Raw genomic sequence first — 25,061 nt, forward strand, 5'->3', positions numbered from 1 at the left:
TCTAACCAGGTACTGCTTACATCCACCACCAAAGATTTGCTTGGTTTTTATGCACCGATATTATCCACCAGAAGTGGACTTTCTCCTTAAAAAACTGAGAAATTTGACACAGACTATAGATTTGAATGAGATAGAATAAGGAAAATGACATTTTGCATTTAGTCTATAAAGACTAAACTTCATTTTTCAGATTTAAACAAAAGTAAATTTAAGGATAAGTTAGATTTATTTGTTTTTGCGGAGACTCAGAAACATTAAGCAAGCTTAAGTTATAAGAGGAGACCTAATTTTACCTACTTAGAGGCTAGGCTGATTGGTATAAAAATACCCTCAATCAAATAGTTAGGGTAAGAGGGTGAGGTAGGTTGAATTATGTACCCCAGAAAGAATTGTGTCCTTAATCTTAATCCATTCCTATGGGTGTAAACCCATTTTAAATAGGATCTTTTGAAAATGCTATTTTTAGTTCAAGTGTGGTCAACAGAATCAGGTTGGGTCTTAATACCATTACTGGAAGCCTTACAGAGAAGGTCACAGGGAGAAAGCTGCCAGGGAGTCAAAGCTGGAAGTCAAGGGAACCTGGAAGAGAAAGAAGACATTGCCACGTGCAATGCCATGTCACAGAAAACCCGAAGACCAAGATGGCTGGCAGCCAGCCCCAGAATGCTGCAGTCTTCAGGGAGAAAGCATTGCCTCGCTAACACCTCAATTTTGGAATTCTTTGAGCCTCAAACACTGTAGGCCAAAAAATTCTCACTATTTGAGCTAACTCATTGTATGGTATTTGTTTTAGCAGCTGGGAAATTAAGGCAGACGGCAATGAAGAAAGGAAAAAATTGAGCTAAAACTTCATGTTCTTGGACATTTCTTGAGGAAGTGGGAAAAGGCACCTTGTGGTTTTAGTTGTCGATCAGCAATCTCCCTTCCTTCCAGCCATTCAGCTATTATATCTATGGAGGGAAGAGAGAAGAGGAGATGAAAGGTTCTTCATTTCCCTTTCTCAATCTTCTCCAAGAGAAGGGAACAGTAATCTAAACAGCTAAATTTCAGAATATCAATTGAACGATTTTACTAGCAAATGGGGTAATATATTTGAAGGCTTGAATGAAGTTTAAAAAGGATGAAGTTCCTGGGGATGAGGAATTAATGTTTAATTGGTACAGTTTCTATTTAAGGTGATGGAGAAGTTTTGGTAATGGATGGTGGAGATGGTAGCACAAGTGAATGCAATTAAGACCAGTGAACGTATACTTGAAAGTGGTTAAAAGGGAAAATTTTATGCTGTTATGAATATGTTAGCACAAAAAAAAATGAAAAATAAAAAAGAGGAGACGGGCTCCAAGGCTAGAAATGAGGGAAATGAGCATCCCAGAGGAATAAGCCAAGAAGGATACGCAGGAGGAAAGCTCTAAATATGAACCAGAATCAGCCACGTGCACTGAAGGTTATTACCACACCTCGATGAGGAGTTGCTGACAAGTGATCATAACCAAGCATGTAAAGTCAGTGTGCTGGTTTAAATCTATTATGTACCCCAGAAAAGACTATGTTCTTTTAATCCATTCTTGTGGGGACAGACCTATTGTGGGATCTTTGGTTAGGTTATTTCAATTGAGATGTGACCCAGCCCATCAAGGCGGGTCTTAATCCTCTACCAGAGTCCTTTGTGATAGCATAAAAGACAGTAAAGGCCCAGAGAGAGAAAGAAAATGCCCCAGGAGAAGTCAGAAGGACCCACAGGAGCTCAGAAAGTCAATCTGAAGCCAGAATCCAGGAGAGAAGGACAGCAAATGTCACCATGTGCCTTCGCATGAGACAGAGGACCCCAGATGCCAGCAGCCTTTCCGAAGAGAAGGTTTCTCCTACTTGATGTCTTAATTTGGAGATTTTCATGACTTTAGAACTGTAAATTTGTAACTAATAAATCCCCTTTGTTAAAAGTCAATAAAGTTTTGGTATATTGCATTCTGGGAGCTTTAGCAAACCAAAGCAGTCAGAGTTTGTTGTATATAGTTAGCTATATCATTCCAATTATAGAATTATCATCAACAAATCCTTTTGTTGTCTTCATAAAATCCCAAGCAAAGAGCTTAATAATTTAATGTGGTGATATCTGGAGCAAGAAGAAGACCCTACCAGAATACTATAATTGATGTTTTGTCCCCAGAGTGAGCGACAACAGGTCATCTGAAAATATTATGGAGAGCTTTCATTATGAGGTTCATTTCTATCTGAGTTTGCTCAGATTAAAGGAGATAGTAAGCATGGATAGAAAGATTATGCATTCAAACTACCTAGTTAGATTTCTATTCAACAACCATTTATTGAGCTGTGCGAGATGCTTTGCCAAATGCAGATGAAACAACCTCTTTGCTCCAAATGTGAGGTAAATCCATAGGCAAAAAGATTCCATGTGATGAAGTAGGTACCATAGTAGAAGTAGAATGCAGAGCACAGTGTGGGTGCAACCAAGCAAATTGTCATCAAAGAGAGCAGAAGGTGTTTATGGGCCCACCAAAAAGGTATGAATTATGAGTTTTTGCTCAGCGGTAGTCTCAGGGAGGAGATACCTTCGTGTTGCTTTGTTCCTTACTGATTCCCAAGAATGAAAACTCTCAGCTTTAGATATCAAATATTTATTAAGAGTCCGAATCAACTATTTTGAAAATATATATATATTTATCGAGAATCAGGGCATGAACTAGTATAGATGCCAGGAATTAAATGTATTACACAAAATGTTATTATAATATACAAAATATCAGAAAAGCCAGAAGGCAAGAAACCTAGTCATGCAGCCCAGACCGTCTGTCTGCATAGGTTTACTTCTCATTTTCAGCTGAGATAAAATGAGGCCTCTCTTTTTCACTAAGGAGCCCCTAGGTAGTGGTACACAGAGCTGCTATGTGCCTATTTCCTCTTAGGAGTTCACAAACTACTTAAGGCCAGTGACTGTATTGTTCTTCTTTGTGTCCCTGGGTTTGAACAGTGCTTGACCCTTAGAAGGCATTTTATATCTGAGTCTTTCAAGAATAAATGACTCAGTATTTAAAATACCATTCCCTCCTCCCAAATAATTAGTACCTATTCTTAATGTCCTTCAAGGGAGAATTTGTCACAACTTCTAAGTTATCAATAAGTTCTTTCATACGAAGAATCTGCAAGAAATATTTAATGCTAACATTAGTGCATGTCCTCTTTGTTCGACCTGTGAAGGGGTAAAACTACTCAGGATAATCTGGAAATCAAAAAATCATAGACTTAAAGATACTAGTTAAATCACCCCTTACTCTTATCCATTCTAAATAGGCAATTCCTATAGAAAAAGGGATGGGAGATTTAAAAACAATGGAAAAGCTGTAAAATCTGTCTCTGGAGAAATTTCAGATTTATTAATCAACCCATAGCCAATTTTTAGACATATGCTGATCTGGTTATACAGTATAAGCAAGAGTATAAAAACTAGTTAACCCCATAAATATCATCACACTCAATAGCGTCTTCATGCCATTACACTCAATAGCGTCTTCAAACAAATTTTTCTGTTATCTTTGATACGTACAAACATATGGAGTTTAAAGAATGACATCTGTCCAGTCTCTCGTAGAGGAAATAATGTGAGCTAAAATGGCTAAAGAGCAAAAGAAATAAAAGGAAGAGAAAACATACCTGAAAGCAATGAGAAATTACTAATATATGCCAGAAACATTTAGAATTAACTGTATAATAGCAGATGTATTCTAGATGGCTAGTCTGATTTCAATATAAACTGCCATTGCATCAAATGCTCCTCTGATCCATAGTTAACCTGATTTAGACATCTGTTGGTGTTTGGTTGTCTAATATCCAATCCTCATTTCTAAGAGCATGGCAAATTACTCTTTGGAAGTTACTTCCATTTTAGATGTAATATGGTGTTTACAATCCAGTTCTCTGCCTTCTCCAGCCAAGGGGAAGCCATGTGACTCCAGCTAGATCAATTAAATAGCTCCCTAGAATTCATAGGCTGAGCAGGATGCTTAAGAGACTAGAAAGGCAGGGGGTCATCAATTAGGTCACTGTCAACCTGACCAGATTGTTTTTGTTACAAGATAATACCTATTTTTCCTGCTTCCTGATCTCTGGAGGTAATCTGGTTCCTGCCCATGTCCAAGTCTGGTCTCCCAGTTATGCTGAAAATTCTGTGCTCTCTTAGCTGCCTTTCAATAAATTCTCTCTCCCTGAAGTCAGTCAAGGCTGATTTTTGTTGTGTGCAGGAATACAACTGTGGGCTGGTACTTCTGACCTCTTGAGCAGGGGTCAGTGTTAAGGAGCCATGGGTGGAGAGGCAGGATACCAATGAGTGATTTGGTCACTTCTCTTGTTTCTATAACATCTTCTGGCAGCTTGAATCTACAATGAGTATATGCAAACAATACTGGGGAATATCTGCCTTATTCTCTTCTGCTTTCTTTTTCTACCTCATTCCCAGTTAAGGCTCAAAGATGAATATTAGGTAGGTCAGTATTGGGAAGCTAGTGGAAAGAACATCTCAATTTCTTTCTGTACTCTCTCCTAAACTCTAACAAATACCAGTGGTTATACATGCTACCATTGAGCAATTCTTTCCAAAATAATGTGACGAGAGACTCACAATAGTAGCTCGATCAACGGCATTTTCAACAGTTAATAGAGTGACATTAATAGAAAGTGAATGGAACATAAAAACTGAAACCATTTTTGCATATCATCTTCTCAAAATGGAAAATTTGAGCATCAGGAAGCTCCAAGTCAGGATAAAAGGAAAAAAGTCACTTAGCAAACAAAACAAATCCCAGAGCTACTACAGATCACTTTCCACTTGGGAACGTGGCTTCCAGTCTCGTGAACAGAAACACACATGAAAAGAATAATTAAAAGACGTCAAAGACTATTGTCAACAGAACAGCTAGAAATATCCTCAATGAGAATTCTGAATTTCCTATAGGAAATTATTAAATTGACAGCAGATAGTGACAGTTAAGAATGGGAAAGATCCAAATTTTTAAAATGCAGTAACTCATTGGATATATGGAAAAGCCCTTGGTTGTATGGATTATTTCTGTGCATTAGCCCAGTACAGAGCAGGAGTCCCATTCCTTCTCATTACTTGCCAACATCAGAGCAAAACAGCTTATGAGGTCATTGTGAATTGGTACCATTTTAAATGCCAGAATTTCCATTCCCAACAATACAGCAGGCTATATAGTCTGAAACACAACTTAACATCTAAACCTTCTGGATAAAGTATAAAAGATATGCTTATAAAAATAGCTCAGCTATAGTAATGAAAAGAGAAATATATGACAATAACAGTAAAGTGGAAACAAGAATTCAAAGAGGTTGAGCCTGAGCTGAAATCATTTTCCCCATTGCTAGTAACTTAGAGTTTTTGGTTTTAATAACTTCGTGGAGTCAAGAGAAAAGGTTTTGGACCTACACCAGGAGAATGTCAGAACTTCATGCAGAGGCAACTACATAATACCTGGCCTCTTAAGGTAATGCCCTTGGTGAAGTAAAAAAGAAAAAAAAAACCCAACAGCAAAGGGAGATGGCAAGGAAAGTGTCCCTCTTAACTCTGATTCTGAATGAAGAATAAAACAGTTTCCTTGACAATCTGTAATCAGAAGCCACCCCCGCCATCCACCATGTGAATTTTGGATCCAGATTTACACTTTCTGTATGACATCACAAAATCCCAAACCAACAAATTAATTTAAAGCAGTTCTGTTTCCCTAGGTTTTTATAGAAACCAATATAAATCTGCTATGGAGGAATGCACCTTCAAACCAGACCTCATAGAATTCTCACAGATAAAGTCTCCCTGAAATACGATCTAACAATAAATTTATTTTAATTATGTGAAGAAGCAAGACAGCATGAGTGAGAGTAAGCAGAAACAAAACATTGTAGACCTGTCAAAATGTTATATACTGAAATTACTAGAATCATAACATAAATTCAGTGCGCTTAATATGTCAAAAGATAATAAAGAGGGAATTGAAAAGATAAGCAAAGAATAAAAGACACTGAAAAATATATCATTTGAAAAGAACAAAATAGAACATCCTAAAATAAAATATGTAATTAATTAAATTAAAATGTTCTGGGTGAGTCACCTAGCTAATCAAGACACAGAAGAAAAGAGTGTGGGGTGGTTTGAAAAGGTATGTATACCAGAAAAACATGTTCTTAAATTTAATTAGTTCCTGTGGGCATGAACCCATTGTAGGTAGGACTTTTTGATGAGGTTACTTCAGTTAAGGTGTGGGCTAATCAAATCAGGATGGGTCTTAATCCTATAACTGGAGTCCTTTACAAGCAGAATGAAATTCAGACAGAGAGAGAAAAAGAGCCACAAAACGCAAGATGCTGAAATTCTACAGAACCTGGAAGAGAATGGAGAGGCTAGAAGAGGCTACCATGTGCATTGCCATGTGACAGAGGAGCCCAGGACCAAAGATGGCCAGAAACCAGCTGCTGAATACCAGTCTTCGGGAAAAAAACATAACCTTGATGATGCCTTGATCAGGACTTTTTCTCAGCCTTAAAACTGCAAGCTAACAACTTTCCATTGTTTAAGCCAGCCCATTACACGGCATGTACTTGAGGAACCAAGGAAACTAAACTGGAGCGAACTGGAACCCAGAGTTTGAAAAATGACTAGACTGCCATAAAGAGACAACAAAGGGAGAATATATTTTTAAAAGGCTAGGAGATATAAAGGATAAAATAAAGGATTAATATATATTAATACATAAATACAATAGGGATAATAGAAAGAGGTAATAGTGAGGATGACAAAGAAACAGTATGTGAAGAAATAATGTCTAAACGTTTTCCATAATGGATGAAAGGCACAAACCCACAGATCAGGAACAGAATAACAAGAAGGATTAAAAATTAAAAAAATAAAGCAAAGATAGACTACTAGACAGTGAAACGTCAGAATTCCAAAGGCAAAGGTGAAATCTTAATAGCAGTCAGTTCAGCTATTGTCTTGAATGTGGAGGAGGAAGGAGGAAGAAGGAAAAGGAGGAATAAGGAGCAGAAAAAGAAGACGGGAGGAAGAGAGGGAAAAACAGAGAGCTGAAACCAGAAAGGGCTAATTAACAAACAGGAAAGCCAGACTTTCCTTAGGGGTGAATACTGAAAACAGTCTAAATCCTCTTGGGAGGTGGGAGCTGAACTTGAAATTCCAACGTAAATTCTAGACTCTTCAAAAGGTAAAGTGGTTCCAGACTGACAGTGCCACCGACTCCTGACAGAAGCAAATTAAAATCTTAAAACTCCCAGATATTAAGGCCATTCAAATACAACTTCACACACACAAAATTACCAAGCATCTATGGAAAAAGGCTACCATGAAGGAAAATCAATAGGCCAACAACAGCTCTAGCAGCCCGAAGACTTCAGATGTTATAATCATCACATACTAATATAAAATTACTATATATCTGGTATGTCTAAAGAAATAAATATGGTAATAAAAATCAAAAGGATTAAGTGTTAGACAAATAAACAGATTTTTAAATAAATTAAACTTCTGGAAATAGAAAATAAAATAATTTAACTTCAAAAAATAAAAAACGAATTTCACAATGTATTTTGATACACAAGATAAACATCAGATCAGACAAAGCTGAAGATAGGATTATGGAAAAGAAGATAAAGACTGAAGAGATTATCTACACTACAGCATAAGGAAAAGGAAAATATGAAAAGAGGCAATATTCAAAAACACAATGCCTGATATTTTTCCAGAACTGATGAAAGACATGAATCCATTGATATAGGAACTACAATATACCAAGAAAGATTAATAATAAGAATTGTACACCTAGTGCTTGTGTCGGCAGTACATATACTAAAATTGGAACAATACAGAGAAGATTAGCATGGCCCCTGCACAAGGATGACACACAAATTTGTGAAATGTTCCATTTTTTTTAAAAAGAAAAAATATACATAAAAAAAGAATTACACAGCTAGACATATTATTTAAAAACTTCAGACAAAAATAAGATCTTAAAGGAACCAAAGAGAAAAGACATCATCTACACAGAGCAAAAAATTAAATTTTCTAGACTTATCATCATTTATATACTTCTGGTTTAAATATACGTGCAGGGTGGGCCACGGTGGCTCAGCAGGCAAGAATGCTCGCCTGCCAGGCCAGAGGACCCGGGTTCGTTTCCCAGTGCCTGCCCATGTAAAAAAAAATAAAATAAATAAAAAATAAAATAAATAAATAAATATACGTGCATCAGTTGTGATGGTTAATTTCATGTGTTAACTTGGCTAGGTTATAGTGGCCAGTTCTTTGGTCAAGCAAGCATGGAACTGACTGTGACTGTGAGAGTAATCTACAATCAACAAAGGAAATTGCCCTCAGCAATGACAGGAATCTCCTCATTCAATGAGCTGGAAATCTTAAAGGCCAGAACTGAGAATTTCAGAAGTCAGAAGAATATCTGCCTCTACTTTAGCCAGCCAGCTTCTTCTTGGAAACTCATCTTTACCTTCATCAGAGTTTCCAGCTTGTGACCTGCCCTACAGAGTTCAGATGTACCAAGTTTCAGAATTACTTTTATTCTGGAATGCAAGGGAATGCAAGCTTGCAGCCTGTCCTACAGAATTCAGACTTGCCAATCCCCACAGTTGCCTGAGCCAATTCCTATATATACAATTCAGAGGAACCGAATGGACAGGATATATATATATATATATATATATATATATATATATATATATCTGTCTAATCCGAAGTTTAATCATTTCGGAAAATAATTCACCAGTATCTTGAAAAGCTGAAGAAATGCATACATTACTACCTAGCAATAAGACTCCTAAAAGAAAGAAAAAAAGAAAAACAAAGAACAATGGCAACAAACCTTGCCTGTATGCACAAAGATACATGTAAAAAATGTTTACAGCAACATCACCTGTAATTGCACAACATTTTAAAATAATTCAACAGGATAAAAATATCATGCTACAGTCATAAAATGGAATGTTATCTGGTATTAAAAATTAATGAACAATAGTTATGTATATTACCTTAAATAAATATTACAAAAATAATACAAACCACACACTCTTCCACACCACACACACGTGTGCGTGCACACACACACACACACACACACAGAGCAGGCACATGCATAGCCTGGGCCTTCTGAGAATGATGCAGCCTCAGAAAATGGTTTTCACAAAGTCAGAAGAATTTAATATGATATCAAATTTACGAACTTCAAAATATGTAAACCCAAACAACGATCTAGGGTAACATTTACCTCTAGGAGAAATGGCAGGGGATGTGATCAAGGAGGAAGACACAAGCAAAATAGTAACATTATCCTTATTATATTGGTCAGGTTTGTTTTTATTCTTTTTATCTTACATATATGTTTTATTCATTAAAGAATAATAATGGCTAACCTTCCTATTTAATTCTAATAATACCCCTATTATGATGCATTTTAATCCTATTTTATAAATGAGGAAACTGAAGCACAGAAAGGCTAAGTAACTTGCCCAGGGTACTAGGTTAGCAAACTGTAGTCAGGACTAGAAACTAGGCAATCTGTCTACAAAGCAAATGTTCACAAGTGCCACGTTATTCTCCCTCTCTTTTGTATGCATGTAATATTCCCTTCTAAAAATAAGAAGAAAGGATTGAAAAGGAGAAAAACTTTCAGCATTAATGTTTCAAGGATTAATGCCTTGCAAAGGGTGGGCCACGGTGGCTCAGCAGCCAGAGTTCTTGCTATGCCAGAGACCCGGGTTCGAGTCCCAGTTCCTGCCCATGCAAAAAAAAGAAAGAAAAAAACTGCATTGCAAAAAAAAAAAATACATATGTGCATCTACATATGTACATGAATATAATGAGAAATAAGCATGAAAAAGTTAACACTTAATTTAGTCTCGGTGACTTTTATTTTCTTCTTCACATTTTTATTCATTTTCCAAATTGCCCATTATGAATATGTATTACTTTTATACTCAGGGAGAAAATAAATATTATTTAAAAGTATTTATTATTTAAAAGACTCCAGTTCTTAGCTGTTTTTTTTTTTAATCACATATCCTAAATTGCATGGTAAATTGCTTAGGAAGTCTAATTACATCTTGCCTGGCAGAGAACAGACAGCTAGGAGGGTTATTCAGTTCCAGAAAAGGGCCATCACTTCGTATTCAAAAGCAAATAGTGTTTTAAATTTCAGCAAAATTTTTAAGAGATAGGTAAAGAGGTGCTTCAGGCTGGTCTTAACATGTGTTTTGGGCACATGTATGTGGCTTCAGGGAACTCACTCCTATCCAAGTTAGAAACATACCCAGGAGCTCCTCCGTCCATAGCCACAAAGCTAAATAAGGAGAGAGAAGAGGGAATTTTAGGCAACACTCAAGAAACGAACTCAACACACAAAGAGATTAGTTTCTGCCTGACTAACAAGTTTAAAAAAACAGTCCATAAAAGGGAGTGTGAGTTTCCTGCTGGCACTGAGGAAAACATCTGAGGCAGTGAAGGGGGCACGTGGAAACAGCTAATTGTGGAGTGCTGAACCTGTGGGGGTCTGCATCTATTTTGCTTTACAGAGGAGGGGAAAGGAACAAGGTTTTGGAAAACAAAATTCTTTTTCTAGTGGGGGTAAAAAACCTCTTTAGACACAGATCATGGTCGAGCTTCGTAATATTATACAGTAAAGAAAATACTAACTAAAAGGGCACTCCCTAGAGATTCTGGGACAATCACATAACACTGAAGTACTGGAATGGAGATTCAGGTTTAGGTGGGAATGCAGGCTCATTTTTGAGGAGCTCAGATATAGTTAATACACCAAATATAATTGACTCTGTAAAGGCAATTCCCCTGCCCCTAAAATTACCCAGCTATCAATTTCTATTAAAAAAAAATAAACAGAGGAGCACTGTGGAGCATCCCCTTTTCAATGACTTCTCTCATCATCTGTCCCTTCATTTTCAGCTTTGTGTATTGGAGCAAATCACTTTCTTTGTCTAAGCTTCCATTCTTGGCCTAAGAAATGGATATAATATTATCTGACTCCCAGTGTTGCTGTGAAGATAAGGTGAAGTGGTGGATGCAGCACCTTGCACATGCCCCTTCACAGATGCTCTGTAATTATGAGTTACACTCCCATCTACTCACCCACCATGCCACAAGCCACACACTTTTTCACCACACACACGCACACACACAGCAGGCACATGCATCGCCTGGGCCTTCTATGAATGATGAAGCCTCTGAAAACAGTCTTCACAAAGTCACCCCTGTCTGACCCAGGCCCTCCAAAACCAAGACTAACAATCCAAATGTATTAAAGTGAAAATTGGGAGTTATTTTACACTTCAGATTTCATTTAAAAAAATGAATTACAAAATAGTAGTTGGAAAGGGAATCTGCTAATGAATATTTATAAAGACTGCTAGCCAGAAATAAATACAGAAGCTGCCTTTTCTTGTCACATTAAAGTGAAAACAAACAAGACATGGAGGAGAGAGCAGGAGAGCCAAAATGAAACTTCCATTTCCGGGAGGAAGACAAGACACTGGAAGTTTGACGTAACATATGGCTTGGACTCAGTGGTACAGGACCCCTAGGAATGCCGACGAGCACACACCCCCAGGGAGTTTCATGGCGTTCAGAATTGAACATCCAAGGGCAGTTATTTGGCTCATTGTGAATAGAGCTAACTCTCGGCTTACTAGCCAAAGACTGAAAAATTTAAATATTAATTCAGAACAAGAGATTTAAAAATGTTTCTTTTTAATGAAGTGTAGTCTCGAACTTCATGAACTTCGGTTTAGTCAAAAACAATCATACTTAATCCTTGAGCCAATAACCTGGTAAAGTGTAATGAATAAAGACTGCAAGTTCTTAGTTGGTTTTTTGTTTGGTGTGTGTTCTTGGTTTTTTCACTTCTGAGTTTCAATGAGGACTGAGTGAGGGGCAAATGAGCATCATCATGATACCTTGCTCAGAATCCGGGCTCAGAATTGGTACATTTGGTTTAAGAGCAGGCAAAAAAATAATGTTGAAAGACACAAGCTGGGCTTGGAGGTAAGGAAAGCTTTTATTTCCATTTGAGCTTGAGATTTAATTTAAAAAATGAAGTAGGCTATATTAAATTTTTAAAAACTTGAAAGCAGATAAAAATCTATCAGCTATTCTTCAAAGGGAAGGGGAGATTTGACAGTAGAGATCTGAAGGCAGTGATAGGAATGAAAGTCAACTTCATTCCTCACAGACTTAAAATATTCTTAGATTATGGCACCTGTCCAATTTTAAAGTACACATGAATCCCTGAGCATTCTGTTCAAATGCAGATTCTGAATCAGTAGGTCTGAGATTCCGCATTTTTAACAGGCTCCCAGTGATGGTCTGCACACCACACATGGCTATCGAACACTAAAATAGGAGCCTGAATTCGAGTTTTTCATGCCTGTTATCAGTTTATTATATTAGGATTTGGGGCATGTCCCCTAAGCTCAGTTTTCTCATTTGCTGAGAAACTTTGGTTGAAGTATGGCTGACATTACACATGAAAAACTGGAAAAGGTCTTAGAAGTTATGTAAAGCTCATCAAACAAGGGAACTGACACCCAGAAAGATTGAGTGGCTTGCTCAAGGTCTCTCAGCTAGTACGTAGCTGAGATAAAATGAAAGTTAGACATTTTGGCTTCTGCCCCAGTGCTCTTTCACCTATATTACACTGTCTGCCTATGAATATTTGACAAGGCTTGCCAAGGAGAAAATGTAAAATCCAATATAGTTATTAGTAACTTGGAAAATTCTTAGTGGTTTCTTCTTATCATCTGGCACTGAGGCCTCAACAGAACATTTAGTCTAAAAACCTAGGCCCATATCCATTCTTTTATCTTATCTCTAAGCAATTAATTGATTGAAAAATAAATTCTTCTTCAAAGTTCCAGAGTACTTGTTGTTGTTCTAAAGCGCTTCAAAGTAAGTTAACACTCATGAGTATTTTAGCAATGTCACCCCAAGATCATAGTTATAAAAAAGCTCACACTGGGTACAAATAAATAGCCAAAGATGGTAGTCTTTAATTTATAGAATACAAATAGATGGCCTACATGAGATTGAAAACTATGATATTGAACAGATTTAAAAATACAGATTTAAACACAACTATTCAATAAGAAAGACTTGTTACATTTTCAGAAAAGCATATCGAGGCATATAAAACATTTTCAAAGATACTATAAGAAGTTTAGTTAAATAGAAAATGAATGCAGATAAACTAGTTACTTTCTTATATTTGCAAAACAGAACATATATGTTTAAATTTCTGGGAAACATCATTTCTGAATTCACAGAAGCACAGAGTTCAAATAGTTCTCCATAAAGTCTCTGAGAAGAATTTAAGTGCAAGATTGAACGTTGTCTTTTACTTTTTCAAAAATTTTAGAATATATATTCTACAAGCTCCTTCCAGTGTTTTATCATGCAAGAACAGAGAAGCTCCTTCGATAGAGATCCAACTATCTTCCTCCTTTAATTTATGTCTTTATTAATTATGTTCTGTCGTTTTGATCATGAACAAAAAATGCCCAACATCCCCTTCCCAAAAGACCTTCATTTTCGTTAATAGAAAAAGCAAGTCATGCCTCAGTCTTCTTATCTTCAACAATTCCAGGTTCTTTAACTTTTACTAATAGGCCCTCCTTTAGGTTTTTCTTTGGAACCCTGTCCCACTTCTCCACATACTTCATAAAAGGGGAATAACAGTATGGAAGAATTATTTAAATGTATAGGTAATGCATCTTTTATTAACCTCCATACTCCAATAAAGTAAGTGTTGTAATAAAAATGGCATCCAAAAGCATTCTGTATTATAACAAGTTGTTCAGAACTAGTGCATTATTTATGTATTATTTGTAGACAATTGCTGATAATTATAATAATAGCTATAATTTAATGATTGTTTCCTATGTGCCAGATACTGAATACTTTACTATCAAATTGTGGCAACAATTGGAAGAGGTAGGTATTACTATTCCCATTTTTCACAAGAAGGGCTGGGCTAAATTGTCAGAGTTTGATTCTGATTCCAAAGCTAGCACCTCATCATAATGCTATGAAAATACACAGTCACATACTCATGCCCATGCTCATTACATGGTTCATGCATGGTGACTGTTTCGCAGGTGAGGTTTCCTGGGAAGCTGACTCTGAAATGGGGATTTGTAGGCAGGAATTTTAATGGTGAAGACTCTGGGAATTAACACCTGTGGGGAGTAAACAAAGCACGACAAAGCATGGGAGATAGTGGGTTGTGTTGCAGCCCTAAAAAAAGCCTCAGTAGATCCCATAGGCCCTGCTGAGATGTCCCAATTTGTTCAAGGACCTTTGTATCCCTAAATCAATCAGTCATTGGATATGTGCCGCCCCGGGGCAAGTGGTGAGGCATCTCTTTGGCTAAGGCCAAGGGCAAGCGCTAAAAGGAGGGACTCAGCTGTGAGCTATCAGCTGTCAACACTGCTGGCAGCAGGGGAAATAAATGGTTCATTCTTTAAGGTGGGGAGTCACTATAGTGACTCTATTTTCTGATTTCCAACTAAAGGTTTGGCTCTGTGTACCTGTTTATAGGTTTGTAAGTTGCAGAAATCACATAGCTTTAATTACCAAAGAATCAACGGACTAAGATTGAGGGGGGAAAGATTACTGCTTTGATTTATGTGCAACATAAGAAATATCTCTCTTTCTCCTTTTAGTCTCTTTCTCTTGGCCTCCTCTTTCTCTCTTTCTTCTCTCCCTATCTCTCCTTTTTTCTGTTTCATATTTTCTGTCTGATACACACACTAATATAATTTTCTAAAGAAAATATGAGACCCTTGGCTGCACAGAGAGGAAATGGAAGGGAAGAGGGAATAATTTGAAATATTGGAAACAGATAATTATTACTGGAGTAGATACTGCCATTTCTGAAAAGTTCTGACAATAATAATCCTCTAAATTCACTGTCTATAGCTACCTCTAAATGAAAGGTGTATATTTAATAATGTTTTTATCCTCAATCTTTTCTCATAAGTTTTATTTCCTAAACCACATTAAAAAGACAATTGCCTCTGGAAGGTTCTTACCTAAAAAAATAATAGTACATACATATATCTAGTGATTGTTAAGAGAAGTTCTATTTCAGTATTCCATTTTATAATGAAAATAGTAAAAAATGTTTTTAAAGCTTAATATCAAAATTATTTAATATTTATTATCTATTTATCTATTATATAGATGCTTTTAAAAAGCTAGAAAGTCAATAAATAGCACTAATGGTTTATAAGGACATGAATTTAAAGTAGATTCCCCAGGGGACAAAGAATCCAGCTTATATTAAGGGAAAATGTGAAGAGTCATTAATTCATATTTTGCTACTGAGTTATTCTATTAACTTAAGCAAAAATAAATTCTCTAGTCACCATTCTCATTTTCACATGAGTAGTAAGATAGTACAATAGCTGGGGTTCAAAAAGTTAATAATAAATGAGTCAAGAATAATTTTTGAAAGCACTTAAATAGCAAAGGCACTGGAGAGTGAAAATTCAAACGTAGCAGGATATTATCTGATTAGAAATCCACTGTCATTGTCTTCTGCCAAAATGGACTACAAATCGCTGATGTGAAGTCTATGACCTCTATGGTGGGACTGAATTTGTATCAGAAGTTGGTGGCTCAGCATTTACTCTTTCCTTTCTTTATAAAATCCCATGCCACAGAAGGGCACAGCCTACCACATTCTGTTGATAAATATGATTCAAGCCTGTTGGAATACTATCCATTTAAAAGTGTCACCCTGGCTACTCACACATGGCTTCTTCTTTCCAATAGGAACCTTCGCTGCACAACCCTCCTCCTGCATAATTGTGTGCTCTAACCACAAGGTAGAAGGAGAGCAGTCTTGAATGCCATTTCAAACTCTAAATACTTTGAAGTGGCAGACCTACAACTAAAAATGAACTCTATCCACTATTTTGTTTGCAGAATGGCACTTGAAACTCACTTTGGAAACTGAGCAGAGAGCAGGCCCCCACCCAATATTGTTGCATTTTGTATTTCACCCATCGTAATGGCTCAGAAGAAGACCCCACCAACATGCCAAACAACTGTGGAGCATGAAAGGTGACTTGCTCTTTTGCAGCCATCACATCATCTTTGCGTTCATTGTCTGTATAGTTTCCTGTCTGTTCCTCCCTGTGTATGCTGCTGCTCTGCCCAATGCAGCCAGGCCACCAATACAAAGGGCAAACACTGAGCACACATCAGGCAATGTCTCCCCACCACTTTCCCCCTTACCAAATGTAGGGTGCTTAAAGCTGCTTCACATATCCATAATAAACTGTCACTACTGCCAGTTTCATTAACAGAAACTGTCAAAAGTCTCTCTTTTTCTCAGGAGTCATTTAGAGTCATATTCTCTAACACACAGAGAATATGAGTGAAATAGAAAGAGTCACAGAAGCAGACAGAGAAAAAGGGAGACAGAAAGAGGCAAAGGGGGACCGAAAAAGAGAGTCCTTGTTTCCTGCACATAAATGAGTAGAAATTCCTAAGTTATTGGCAGCTTTCAAGATGAGTGAATCATGTTTTGCACATGCACCCTGACAATTCACAGCCCACCGCTTTCACAGCAATGACTGACCATACTGTGAGTTTCAGAGAACAATTCATTGTCTTCAAAACCACCTACAGCTTGCATGCATATGTTGTCATTCTAAGTTACACCAACTTAGTATTTCCATAAATTCATTTTCTATACTATTCACAGGAAACTGAAGTACATTTGACCAAATCATACATATCTGTGCTTAAAGTTTTAAAATCCTTGATGAGTGTCTTTTTTTAAACTGGAATTTAAACACAGGTGATTTTGGTTCTATACAAATCCTTCATTTTAGTGGTGAAACCAATAAAGTATAGATAAAGTAAAGGAAGCCAAAAACAAAGTTCATGTTAAAAATTTTAAATAATAATAATAAAACCTTAATCTGAGCCTAAAGTATTAAAGCAAAATGTGTTGGTTGAATCTAGAGAGATTAACCAAAGCAAATATCATTGGTGTGAACTGATTTACTTAATTCAATTCCCCTATTTTAAGACATATAGCCAACTTCACAGTTCAATATGGATTTAGAAAGAGAGAAAGAAAAAATGATGTGGAAAGGATATGAGTTTCAAGAAATCAGGGCTCTGATCTCAGCTGTTAATGTTAAGTACAGTACTTAATGTCACTTAAAATTAATTCTTTTGTGTATAAAAATTAAAGTGATAGGGTGGTGGGACAGTGGCTCAGCGGGCAGAATTCTCGCCTACCATGCCAGAAACCCGGATTCGATTCCCGGTGCCTGCTCATGCAAAAAAAAAAAAAAATTAAAGTGATAGATTATCTTGATCTTTATAGTTCTTGGAAAGATGGTAAGGAAATGGGCTATAAAGTATGTAAAGGGAGCATTTTGTAATTTTCCAACTAGTCTTAAGGAAAAAGTCAGTAAGCTAATTAAGGTCATATTAATTAAATAAAGTTCACTCAAAATAGTACTATTGTAAGTAATTTTTGAATTTAAAATTTTTACCCATGACATTCCCTCAAAGAAGGCTCTGAATAATGTATTTGAAAAGTCTATCTCTGGCAGACTTGATTTCAAACAGTGCAGCCTCTGTTTTAACAGGTCCCTGACAATGTCCTGAGTGGATGCTGGGAAGATCCAAAGGGAGGGGCCCTGGTACCACCCCACTAAAGAACGCAAGAAAGACCCTGCTCAGTCTTCTACACACAATGCTAAAATACTGGGCAGAGCAATGAAAGTGAGGACTTGACAGGGAACCATGATTATGCAGTGAAAGAACTGTGCTTTGGAAAGCAAAGCACCTTTCTTAAATTTCTGTAACTACTATGAATTAAAATGGAGAATGGCACTGACTTGTAACTCTCCTAAATTTTAGTATTTACATTATTTTTAAATACCGGTTTAAAAATGTCCTTTAATTAAAACTAAAACAGCCACCACATGTGTCCCTAGGAAACATCCTAATTTATTATGCTAAGTAAACAAGGCTAACATCTACAAACATAAATGAAATAGGCAAGAATGACAAAATAAACTTGGAATTGAGAATGTGGTACGTTGGGTCTAAAGTATATGCATGGTTAATTGGTTATTGAAGACATAAGTAGAAAATAAAATAACTGATATTTTAAAAAATATTTTCCTCTACCTCCTATAACTCCCAAATAAATTTTTCTAGCTCTGACCTCTCCTGTTACTTCCAGACTTATACTTCCAGGTGCCTGGTGGACAATTCTACCTAGATGTCTCATATGTACCTCAGAGTACTACCACTACCCCTACTCCAGAATAAGCCTGCTTCCCTCCTAGATTTTCTTTATTCAAGTCAGTAACCTGAGAATCCCAAGTCCAGACTTTTATTCACTTCCCAGGCCTAATCAACCATATATTTCCTTCTCTCTATTTCTCACTGCTTATGCCTTAATTCTAGCCTTCCCATCTCCCCCTCCCCCCGCCCCACACACCCCACCCCAGATAATTTCAAAATGAATCTTCCTTCCTTTAGTCTTGCCCACCTCCAACTCATTCTCCACACTCCAGGGTAATTCATCTAAAAAGCTAATGACATTTTCCAGCTTAAAACTCCTCAGTGCTTCACCCACCCAACACATACCATGCCAACACCCATCAGACGCTGTCCTCACTGTGGAATAGTATAGAAGCATCTATGTAATTTGGCTCTAATTTATTTCACTCACAGCATTAAACCTTACGGTTCAACAATCCTGAACCACTTGTCAATTCCATATGTGGGCTTCACACCTCCAACCCACTGCTCCTGCCTTCAAGGACCTCTTCCAACCCACCTCGCTCTTTACCTGGCTAACTCCATGCTCTTTCAAGGATCATTTCTGGGTCACTTCCTCCAGGAAGCCTTCTTACTCTTAGACTCCTCTAGTCCCAGGCTACATTCATTTTCTTTTCTTTCTTCAGCACCCTCAATATACTTTGTGATATTGGAGCCGATCAAATCTATGTATTTGTCTGCCTCTTCTATTAGACAGATATTCCTTGCAGGCAAGGACTGCTTCCAGAGAGTCTAGCAAAATTTATTGAATGGAACTGTGAATGAATGAGAATATTTGAGAGGATTATAAACGCCTGGGAATAGTAGTAACTGTTTTATCTTACTTATGCAAACAGTACTTCATGGTTCCCAAAGTGTTTTCACACCAACCCTAGAAGACAGGGTAAAGCTGATATTATGGCTGATGGAGACCCTGAGAAATTTCTCTTCAGTAAGAATAAAAATTTTATTGACTTTTTTTGGTGTGTGTGTGTGTGTGCATGTGCTTGAGGTCAAATATGTCTTCACAGATCAGAGCTCCACTTCAAATAAATTTCTGTTAGGTCAAAGTTGCCAATTGATTTCCTTTATAACTATTAAAAATTTTTCCTGTAAAAGAAAAGCTCTTAATCGTTTATAGAGAATTTTCAGTAACCTATTCCCCTATTCGCTTTTCTAAGAATCAGATTCTAGAAGACAGAACCAGCTGATTTTGACTTCTTAAGAAACACAGAAACTTGATTCTACTCACCTTCTGAAGGTTGAAGCCTCCTAAATGTTTCTCTGATTTCCAAAGCTACCCTTTTTCTCAGTTTGATGCCAACAGTTGAGAGCTGTTTTGGTCAATGCCTTCAGCAAACAGAGGCAGGGGTGATTACAAAGAAGCTCACAAAAATTCCTGAAAAGGGAAAAAAAACATTGTAACTTATTATATTCGTTAATTATATTAGGCTGAGATTTCATTTCACTATCCTACAAAAATTAACAAGGGGAACTTAATACCTATGAAATTCCATGATTAATTTTAAGGATTAAGGACATCAATGTCTAAGAAAGTTTAAACAACTTCATGGAAACAGGAAATGAAAAGGTAACATAATTCCAATCACATTTAGTTATAAGAAAGAACTGTATGATCTCTAAACAGCAGGAAACAAACTGTGCACCCAAATCAAAAAGGTAAAAAAAAGCACTTGATCTTATGCTACTCTAATATTTCATGGGAATACATTGTGCCTTAAATCACATCAACACATGGGCATGGCTGGGAAGAATTTAATACAGATTGAAGAGAACAAACAATGAAAAACTAAGTATTTGATCAAGGCTGAGGATGTCAGAGAGGAACTCAGCAACGAAATTACATTTTAGAGGTGGCTTTGAAGGTGGTAAGAAAAAGGGATTATTGAACACATCATTGAAAGCAAAAAAGTATAAGGTTAAGGTAGAACTAAACAGAATAAAACCTTAATTAAACAGAAGCAAACTAACAGAAGTGATCGAATACTGCGTTTATTTACAACTTTTATGAGAAAGGGATAAAATCACGAAAGGACTGTTCAGAAAACCTCTTCTAAAATAGAACTTGGGGTCAGTCTGGAGTGAGAAGTGGAGGTGCTGGGAGTTCTAAATCTGCCTCCACCGCTACCAGTATGACTTTGGGTTTGTTCCCTGCTTCTCAGTTCTGCCTGCACATTAGCATCTCTGGATGAGTTTTTACAAAGTATCCCATGGATGGCTGGGCCTCCACCCAGGCCAAATAAATCCCTGACAAATTACATTAGAGTCCCAGGCAGGACGGAGCCCAAGCATCAGTATATTTTCAAAGGAAAGAAAGTCAAAGAAGATATTCATAGTTCCCAAACTTCCAGGGTTGGAATGTCCTGAGGCTCTGAGCAGGAAGTAACTTATGCAAGGTCAAAGCTGGTTAAGTAGCAGCACCAGAACAGAGCCAAGTTTTCTGGGACAGGGTGGGGGTAGAGATGGGGAAATAATGCCACATTATGAGATGGGACCTAGAGCAACTCTAGTTCAGGCTGGGCTGGGTATGATGGGATGATAAGGAGCCACACCACTGATTTGACTCTCTGGCTAAGGCAAGCTAACCTCAGGGTTCCCACCCCTTAAGAATAATAAAGAAAATACCAAGTCTAGTAGCTAAAGTACTGAGCCCTTTGTATGAGCTAGACACTGTGCTAAGAAGTGCTTTAATCTTCACAACAATTCTCTGACCTAGGTATTATTATTATCCCCAATTCATAAATGAGGAAACTGAGGCCAAGAGAGATTATTCTTGACCTCAAAACGGTGGATCTAGACTTTTAACAATGCTGGTCTCTAGGAAATGCAGCTATCAGGGAGGCTGGAGGCAACATTACTTGCCACATTGTCTGCTTCGACCTTTCCATCACAATGCATTCTTACACTGGAAAGTGGAAATGGAAACATCTTGGAGTTTCTCTGGTGCTTTTAGAATATTCTCGAGTAAAAAACTAAAGTCTACTGTTTGGGGAGAGGATTAAATATTTATGGAATAGTTTTTATTTTCCCTTCAGCACACACATATACACACATATGCATACGTGGCTCCAAATTAGTAGTTTGAATGGAGAGATCTGGTTACACCATTTCGGAGACCTTTCAGGCACCTATCAGAAGAGTCATCACTGAAATGCACCCTGAAGGATTCAGCCTATCTTGACATCTATGTTTGAAAGCCCAGCTGAAGTCTGGAACATCACTGACAATTCATTTGGGCAAAATTTTGTAAACATCCTTATACTCAACTCTAATCATCTTATAGAAGTATCTGTAACAGAGAAATTAAGATTTAAGGGATTTTGATTACTGAATCATTGTATAGGTTTCCCTTTTTGCTTTCTGGTATATTAGACAGAGGGAAATTCCTGAAATCTCCAAATGGTAACCCAGCTGCCTTGATGTCTAATAATGATTATATAGCCTTTATCTTGTGCCCCTGTGATTGTAAAAACCTTATGGCTAACCTTCATTTGTAACCATTTATTCAGTTATTCAACTTTAGAGTTTCATAATCACTAAAGACAGCCCCTAATGTTTATTAATGAAGGGTCTTGGGCCAGCCCAGAACTAACCCATCCCACGTCCAAAGTTATTTTGATAACCAAAAATGGATCTAGCCAAAATGGGCCCACTTGACAGGTGCAGTAGCTTAGACTTTAACCTACAAATCACTATACCTCATTATAATACTAAAAATCACACCCATCATCATATTAAGGCAGCTATTTTCTTGCATACATTCTGTGAACACGGATGTAATCAATCTGCCACATGCTCAATAATTAAATCACCTCTAATTATATCATCTGGGGCCACTGTATCCTAAAATCTGCCCATCTTTTAATGCTACAAAACTATCAAAATTACTGCAATTCGGGGAGACAGAATTTTGGGCCAACAGGCCATCTGATCTCCTTATTGCTGCATGCTTAGCAATAAACATTTTCTCTCTCTGAAACCCTGGTGTCTCATGAATTGATCATTTGAGTGCATCGGCAAAAGAAACCACTGCCTTTGTCATGTTAGCACGTCCTTGTTGTAGTTTGCAGCTCTATTATATTCACAATACACAAATTATTTTCTTGGAATAGCATTGTTATTGACTATAATAAAACCAAATTTACAAATATTTCACAAAGAAATATTTTATTTATGAGGCTAGTGCAAAAGCATTACTGTTTCCGACACCTTAGGTATATCCTAATTATACGGTGACAGAATTATCTTCAGGCTCATTTCAATAATAATGCAAAAAGATGGTTTTCATTAAACACTTATGAAAGAAATAAAAGAGTGATGATAAAAAATAAAGACAGTTTGGAGAGTTGGACAGGACCTGGGAGATCATCAAATCCAACCACCTATCTGCCTTATAGCCTATCCCATTTTTATAGAACTCTATATGGAACTGAATCTTTCTTCCTGTAGCTTTTCCTCATCGGTTCCTATATCGATTCTTGAGCCACATCTATATTCTCATTCTAGTGTAAACTTTCCCAAGCATGCCCTCTGTTTAGAAAAAAGAAGGGATCAGCTATTGTCTTAGCAGAGGTAGTCACTGATTAGACATGAGGTGATATACGGGGCCCACAGAGGCTGGTGGATGGCCCATGATGCGGTTTTGTGCAAAGGTCTCTGTCCTAGAGAGACAGTAATAAAGCAATTCAATCAAAACCAGTTCCCTTGGGGTTTGGATTGGGGATCAGGGGAAAACCTACTGGCATGCAGAGCCAAGCAGAAAAACCAGGAGAGGGGCTGTGAAAGAAAGGAACCAATCCCTAGAGGTTGCCTCAGACCATAACAGCTTCCCACTTTCCAGATCCAAACAGGGGAACTGTACAGTAAATCCCTCTTTCTGAGGGAACCCCGAGTGAGTTTCTGTCCCCCACAGTCCAAAGCGCTTAATACCTACATTTTAATATTACATTATTATTTCACATCAAGCCTGTTCTTAATGCTACAAATCAGACTGACAATGTCTCCCTTATTTTTTTAAGTCTCTTTTTTAGAACCAAAAGAAGGTTTTATTTTTACCCCATTAGTATTTTACCTTCTTGGATGGGGGCCCATTATGTCAAACTTTCCAAAAACTCTTATCTTCTCAATTATGCTCTTCCAAAACATTTTTCATGCTCTCCAATTTCATGTCATACACAAATTAGGCAAGCATGCTGTTTTCACTGACACTCAGACTACTGATAAAAACACTGACCCAGTCTATTTCCAGAGTAAACAATGGTGTAAAGACAAACTGAAAACCAAATTGTTAATAAATAAAAATGAATTTATTTTACTGTCTGGGCCATTACTAATTAATAATTACCAATTCTCCAAACTGATTGTAAATCATCTTGAAGAGATAAATAGTTACATACACTAGCATGAGCAAGCAATTCATTTGCTGGATAAAAATTTTAAAATTCACTGAGTAGAGATTACAAAATCAAGAAAAAATAGGTTTTGATATCATTAGAGGAAATTAGGCCATAGTTGACATAATTGGCAACATGAACTTCGTAGTTAGACTAATTATCTGTGCAGCAGACCAAGAAGTTATGTTTGAGAAACATATTTCAAAAATGGAGCCAAGTTAGCTTTATCCTTCCCTGAGGCAATCATGGAAATTAGCATAATCTGCCATTTTAGATCATTTGTTCAACCTCTGCCAAAATGAAAAAGAGATATCAACTCTTTTGCCTAATTCAACTTTCAGTAAGCCCCATGGGAACTCTTCTTTTGGTAAAAAGTCCCAAACTGAAGGACTTTTTACGTTCTTATTTGCTTTTCTTAGTTTTTCTGACTCCACCACTACTGCTAGGCTGTCAAGCTGTTACTTCTCACAATGGTCAGTATGCCAGCCTGGGGCATCCTATCCCTTCCTTACTTCTCTAATTGGATGCTTCTGGTCTACCCAGAGCTGACACTGTGTGAGGTAAGACAGGAGCATTTGTGAGGGACAGGTAGATGGGAAAGCTATACAGAAAGAACATGAGGCAACGCACAGATTTCACACTATCTCTTTTGACCACACTATCTCATGTCTCTTTTGCCTTCCTGGTTGACTTCTTTTTTCTCAGCTGTGTTGAACTGTTAAACTGTCCATTCAACAATTATCACCGTAGGGTCAAGATGCTGTGCTGGAGACATGAGAAACACAGGTGACTAATACTCAGCAGCTTCTACTCAAGGGCAGATGTGAAATAGCAATGCCATCTAGACGGCCTTTTACAATTTACTTGCACAGAGATAATCTCATTTAATACTGAAAATTAAGCATTTTTTCTAGTTATTTTACAAATTAAAAAAATTAAGTATCAGTCAGGGTAGGTGATATCTCAATGATTCATCATAACTAGCAAGTGGCAAAGCCAGGACTCCAGCCTAAATTTGGGGATTCTTAGTCCATGTTACTTCTATCAACCCATAGGTTCACTTATTATTTATGCAGATATCACTACGTAGCCAACATATATTGACTGCTTTCTTGGTGCCAGGTACTGTCCTAACTGGTTGACATATATTTTATCTTCATAACTACTTTATGAAGTGAGTTATTATCCCCACTTAGCAGAAGAGAAAATTGAGGCACAGAAATGGGACATAATGG

At 37.1% G+C, this 25,061-nt stretch overlaps 1 protein-coding gene and 1 non-coding gene across 10 annotated transcripts in view; one reads left to right on the forward strand and one right to left on the reverse strand.

Moving 5' to 3' along the window:
• NRCAM (neuronal cell adhesion molecule) overlaps positions 1-25,061 on the reverse strand; it is a 331,134-nt gene that overhangs the window by 200,489 nt on the left and 105,584 nt on the right. For 5 of the 9 annotated variants that reach the window (XM_077167096.1, XM_077167036.1, XM_077167264.1 and 2 more), the window contains exons 1-2: positions 19,916-19,984; positions 19,665-19,811 (exon numbers count right to left, since the gene is read on the reverse strand). The gene's annotated coding sequence lies outside the window, so the exon portion shown is untranslated. Of the gene's footprint in view, positions 1-19,664; positions 19,812-19,915; positions 19,985-20,692; positions 20,835-25,061 lie in introns of those variants that run through there. The other 4 variants (XM_077167345.1, XM_077167420.1, XM_077166964.1 and 1 more) reach the window with 2 other exon arrangements.
• On the forward strand, positions 7,862-7,968 carry LOC143652473 (U6 spliceosomal RNA). Its single transcript, XR_013160707.1, has one exon. It is a non-coding gene; the product is annotated as a U6 spliceosomal RNA (small nuclear RNA).

The sequence above is a fragment of the Tamandua tetradactyla genome, chromosome 1, assembly GCF_023851605.1.
Source record: "Tamandua tetradactyla isolate mTamTet1 chromosome 1, mTamTet1.pri, whole genome shotgun sequence".
In the NCBI taxonomy this organism is placed as follows: Eukaryota; Metazoa; Chordata; class Mammalia; order Pilosa; family Myrmecophagidae; genus Tamandua; species Tamandua tetradactyla.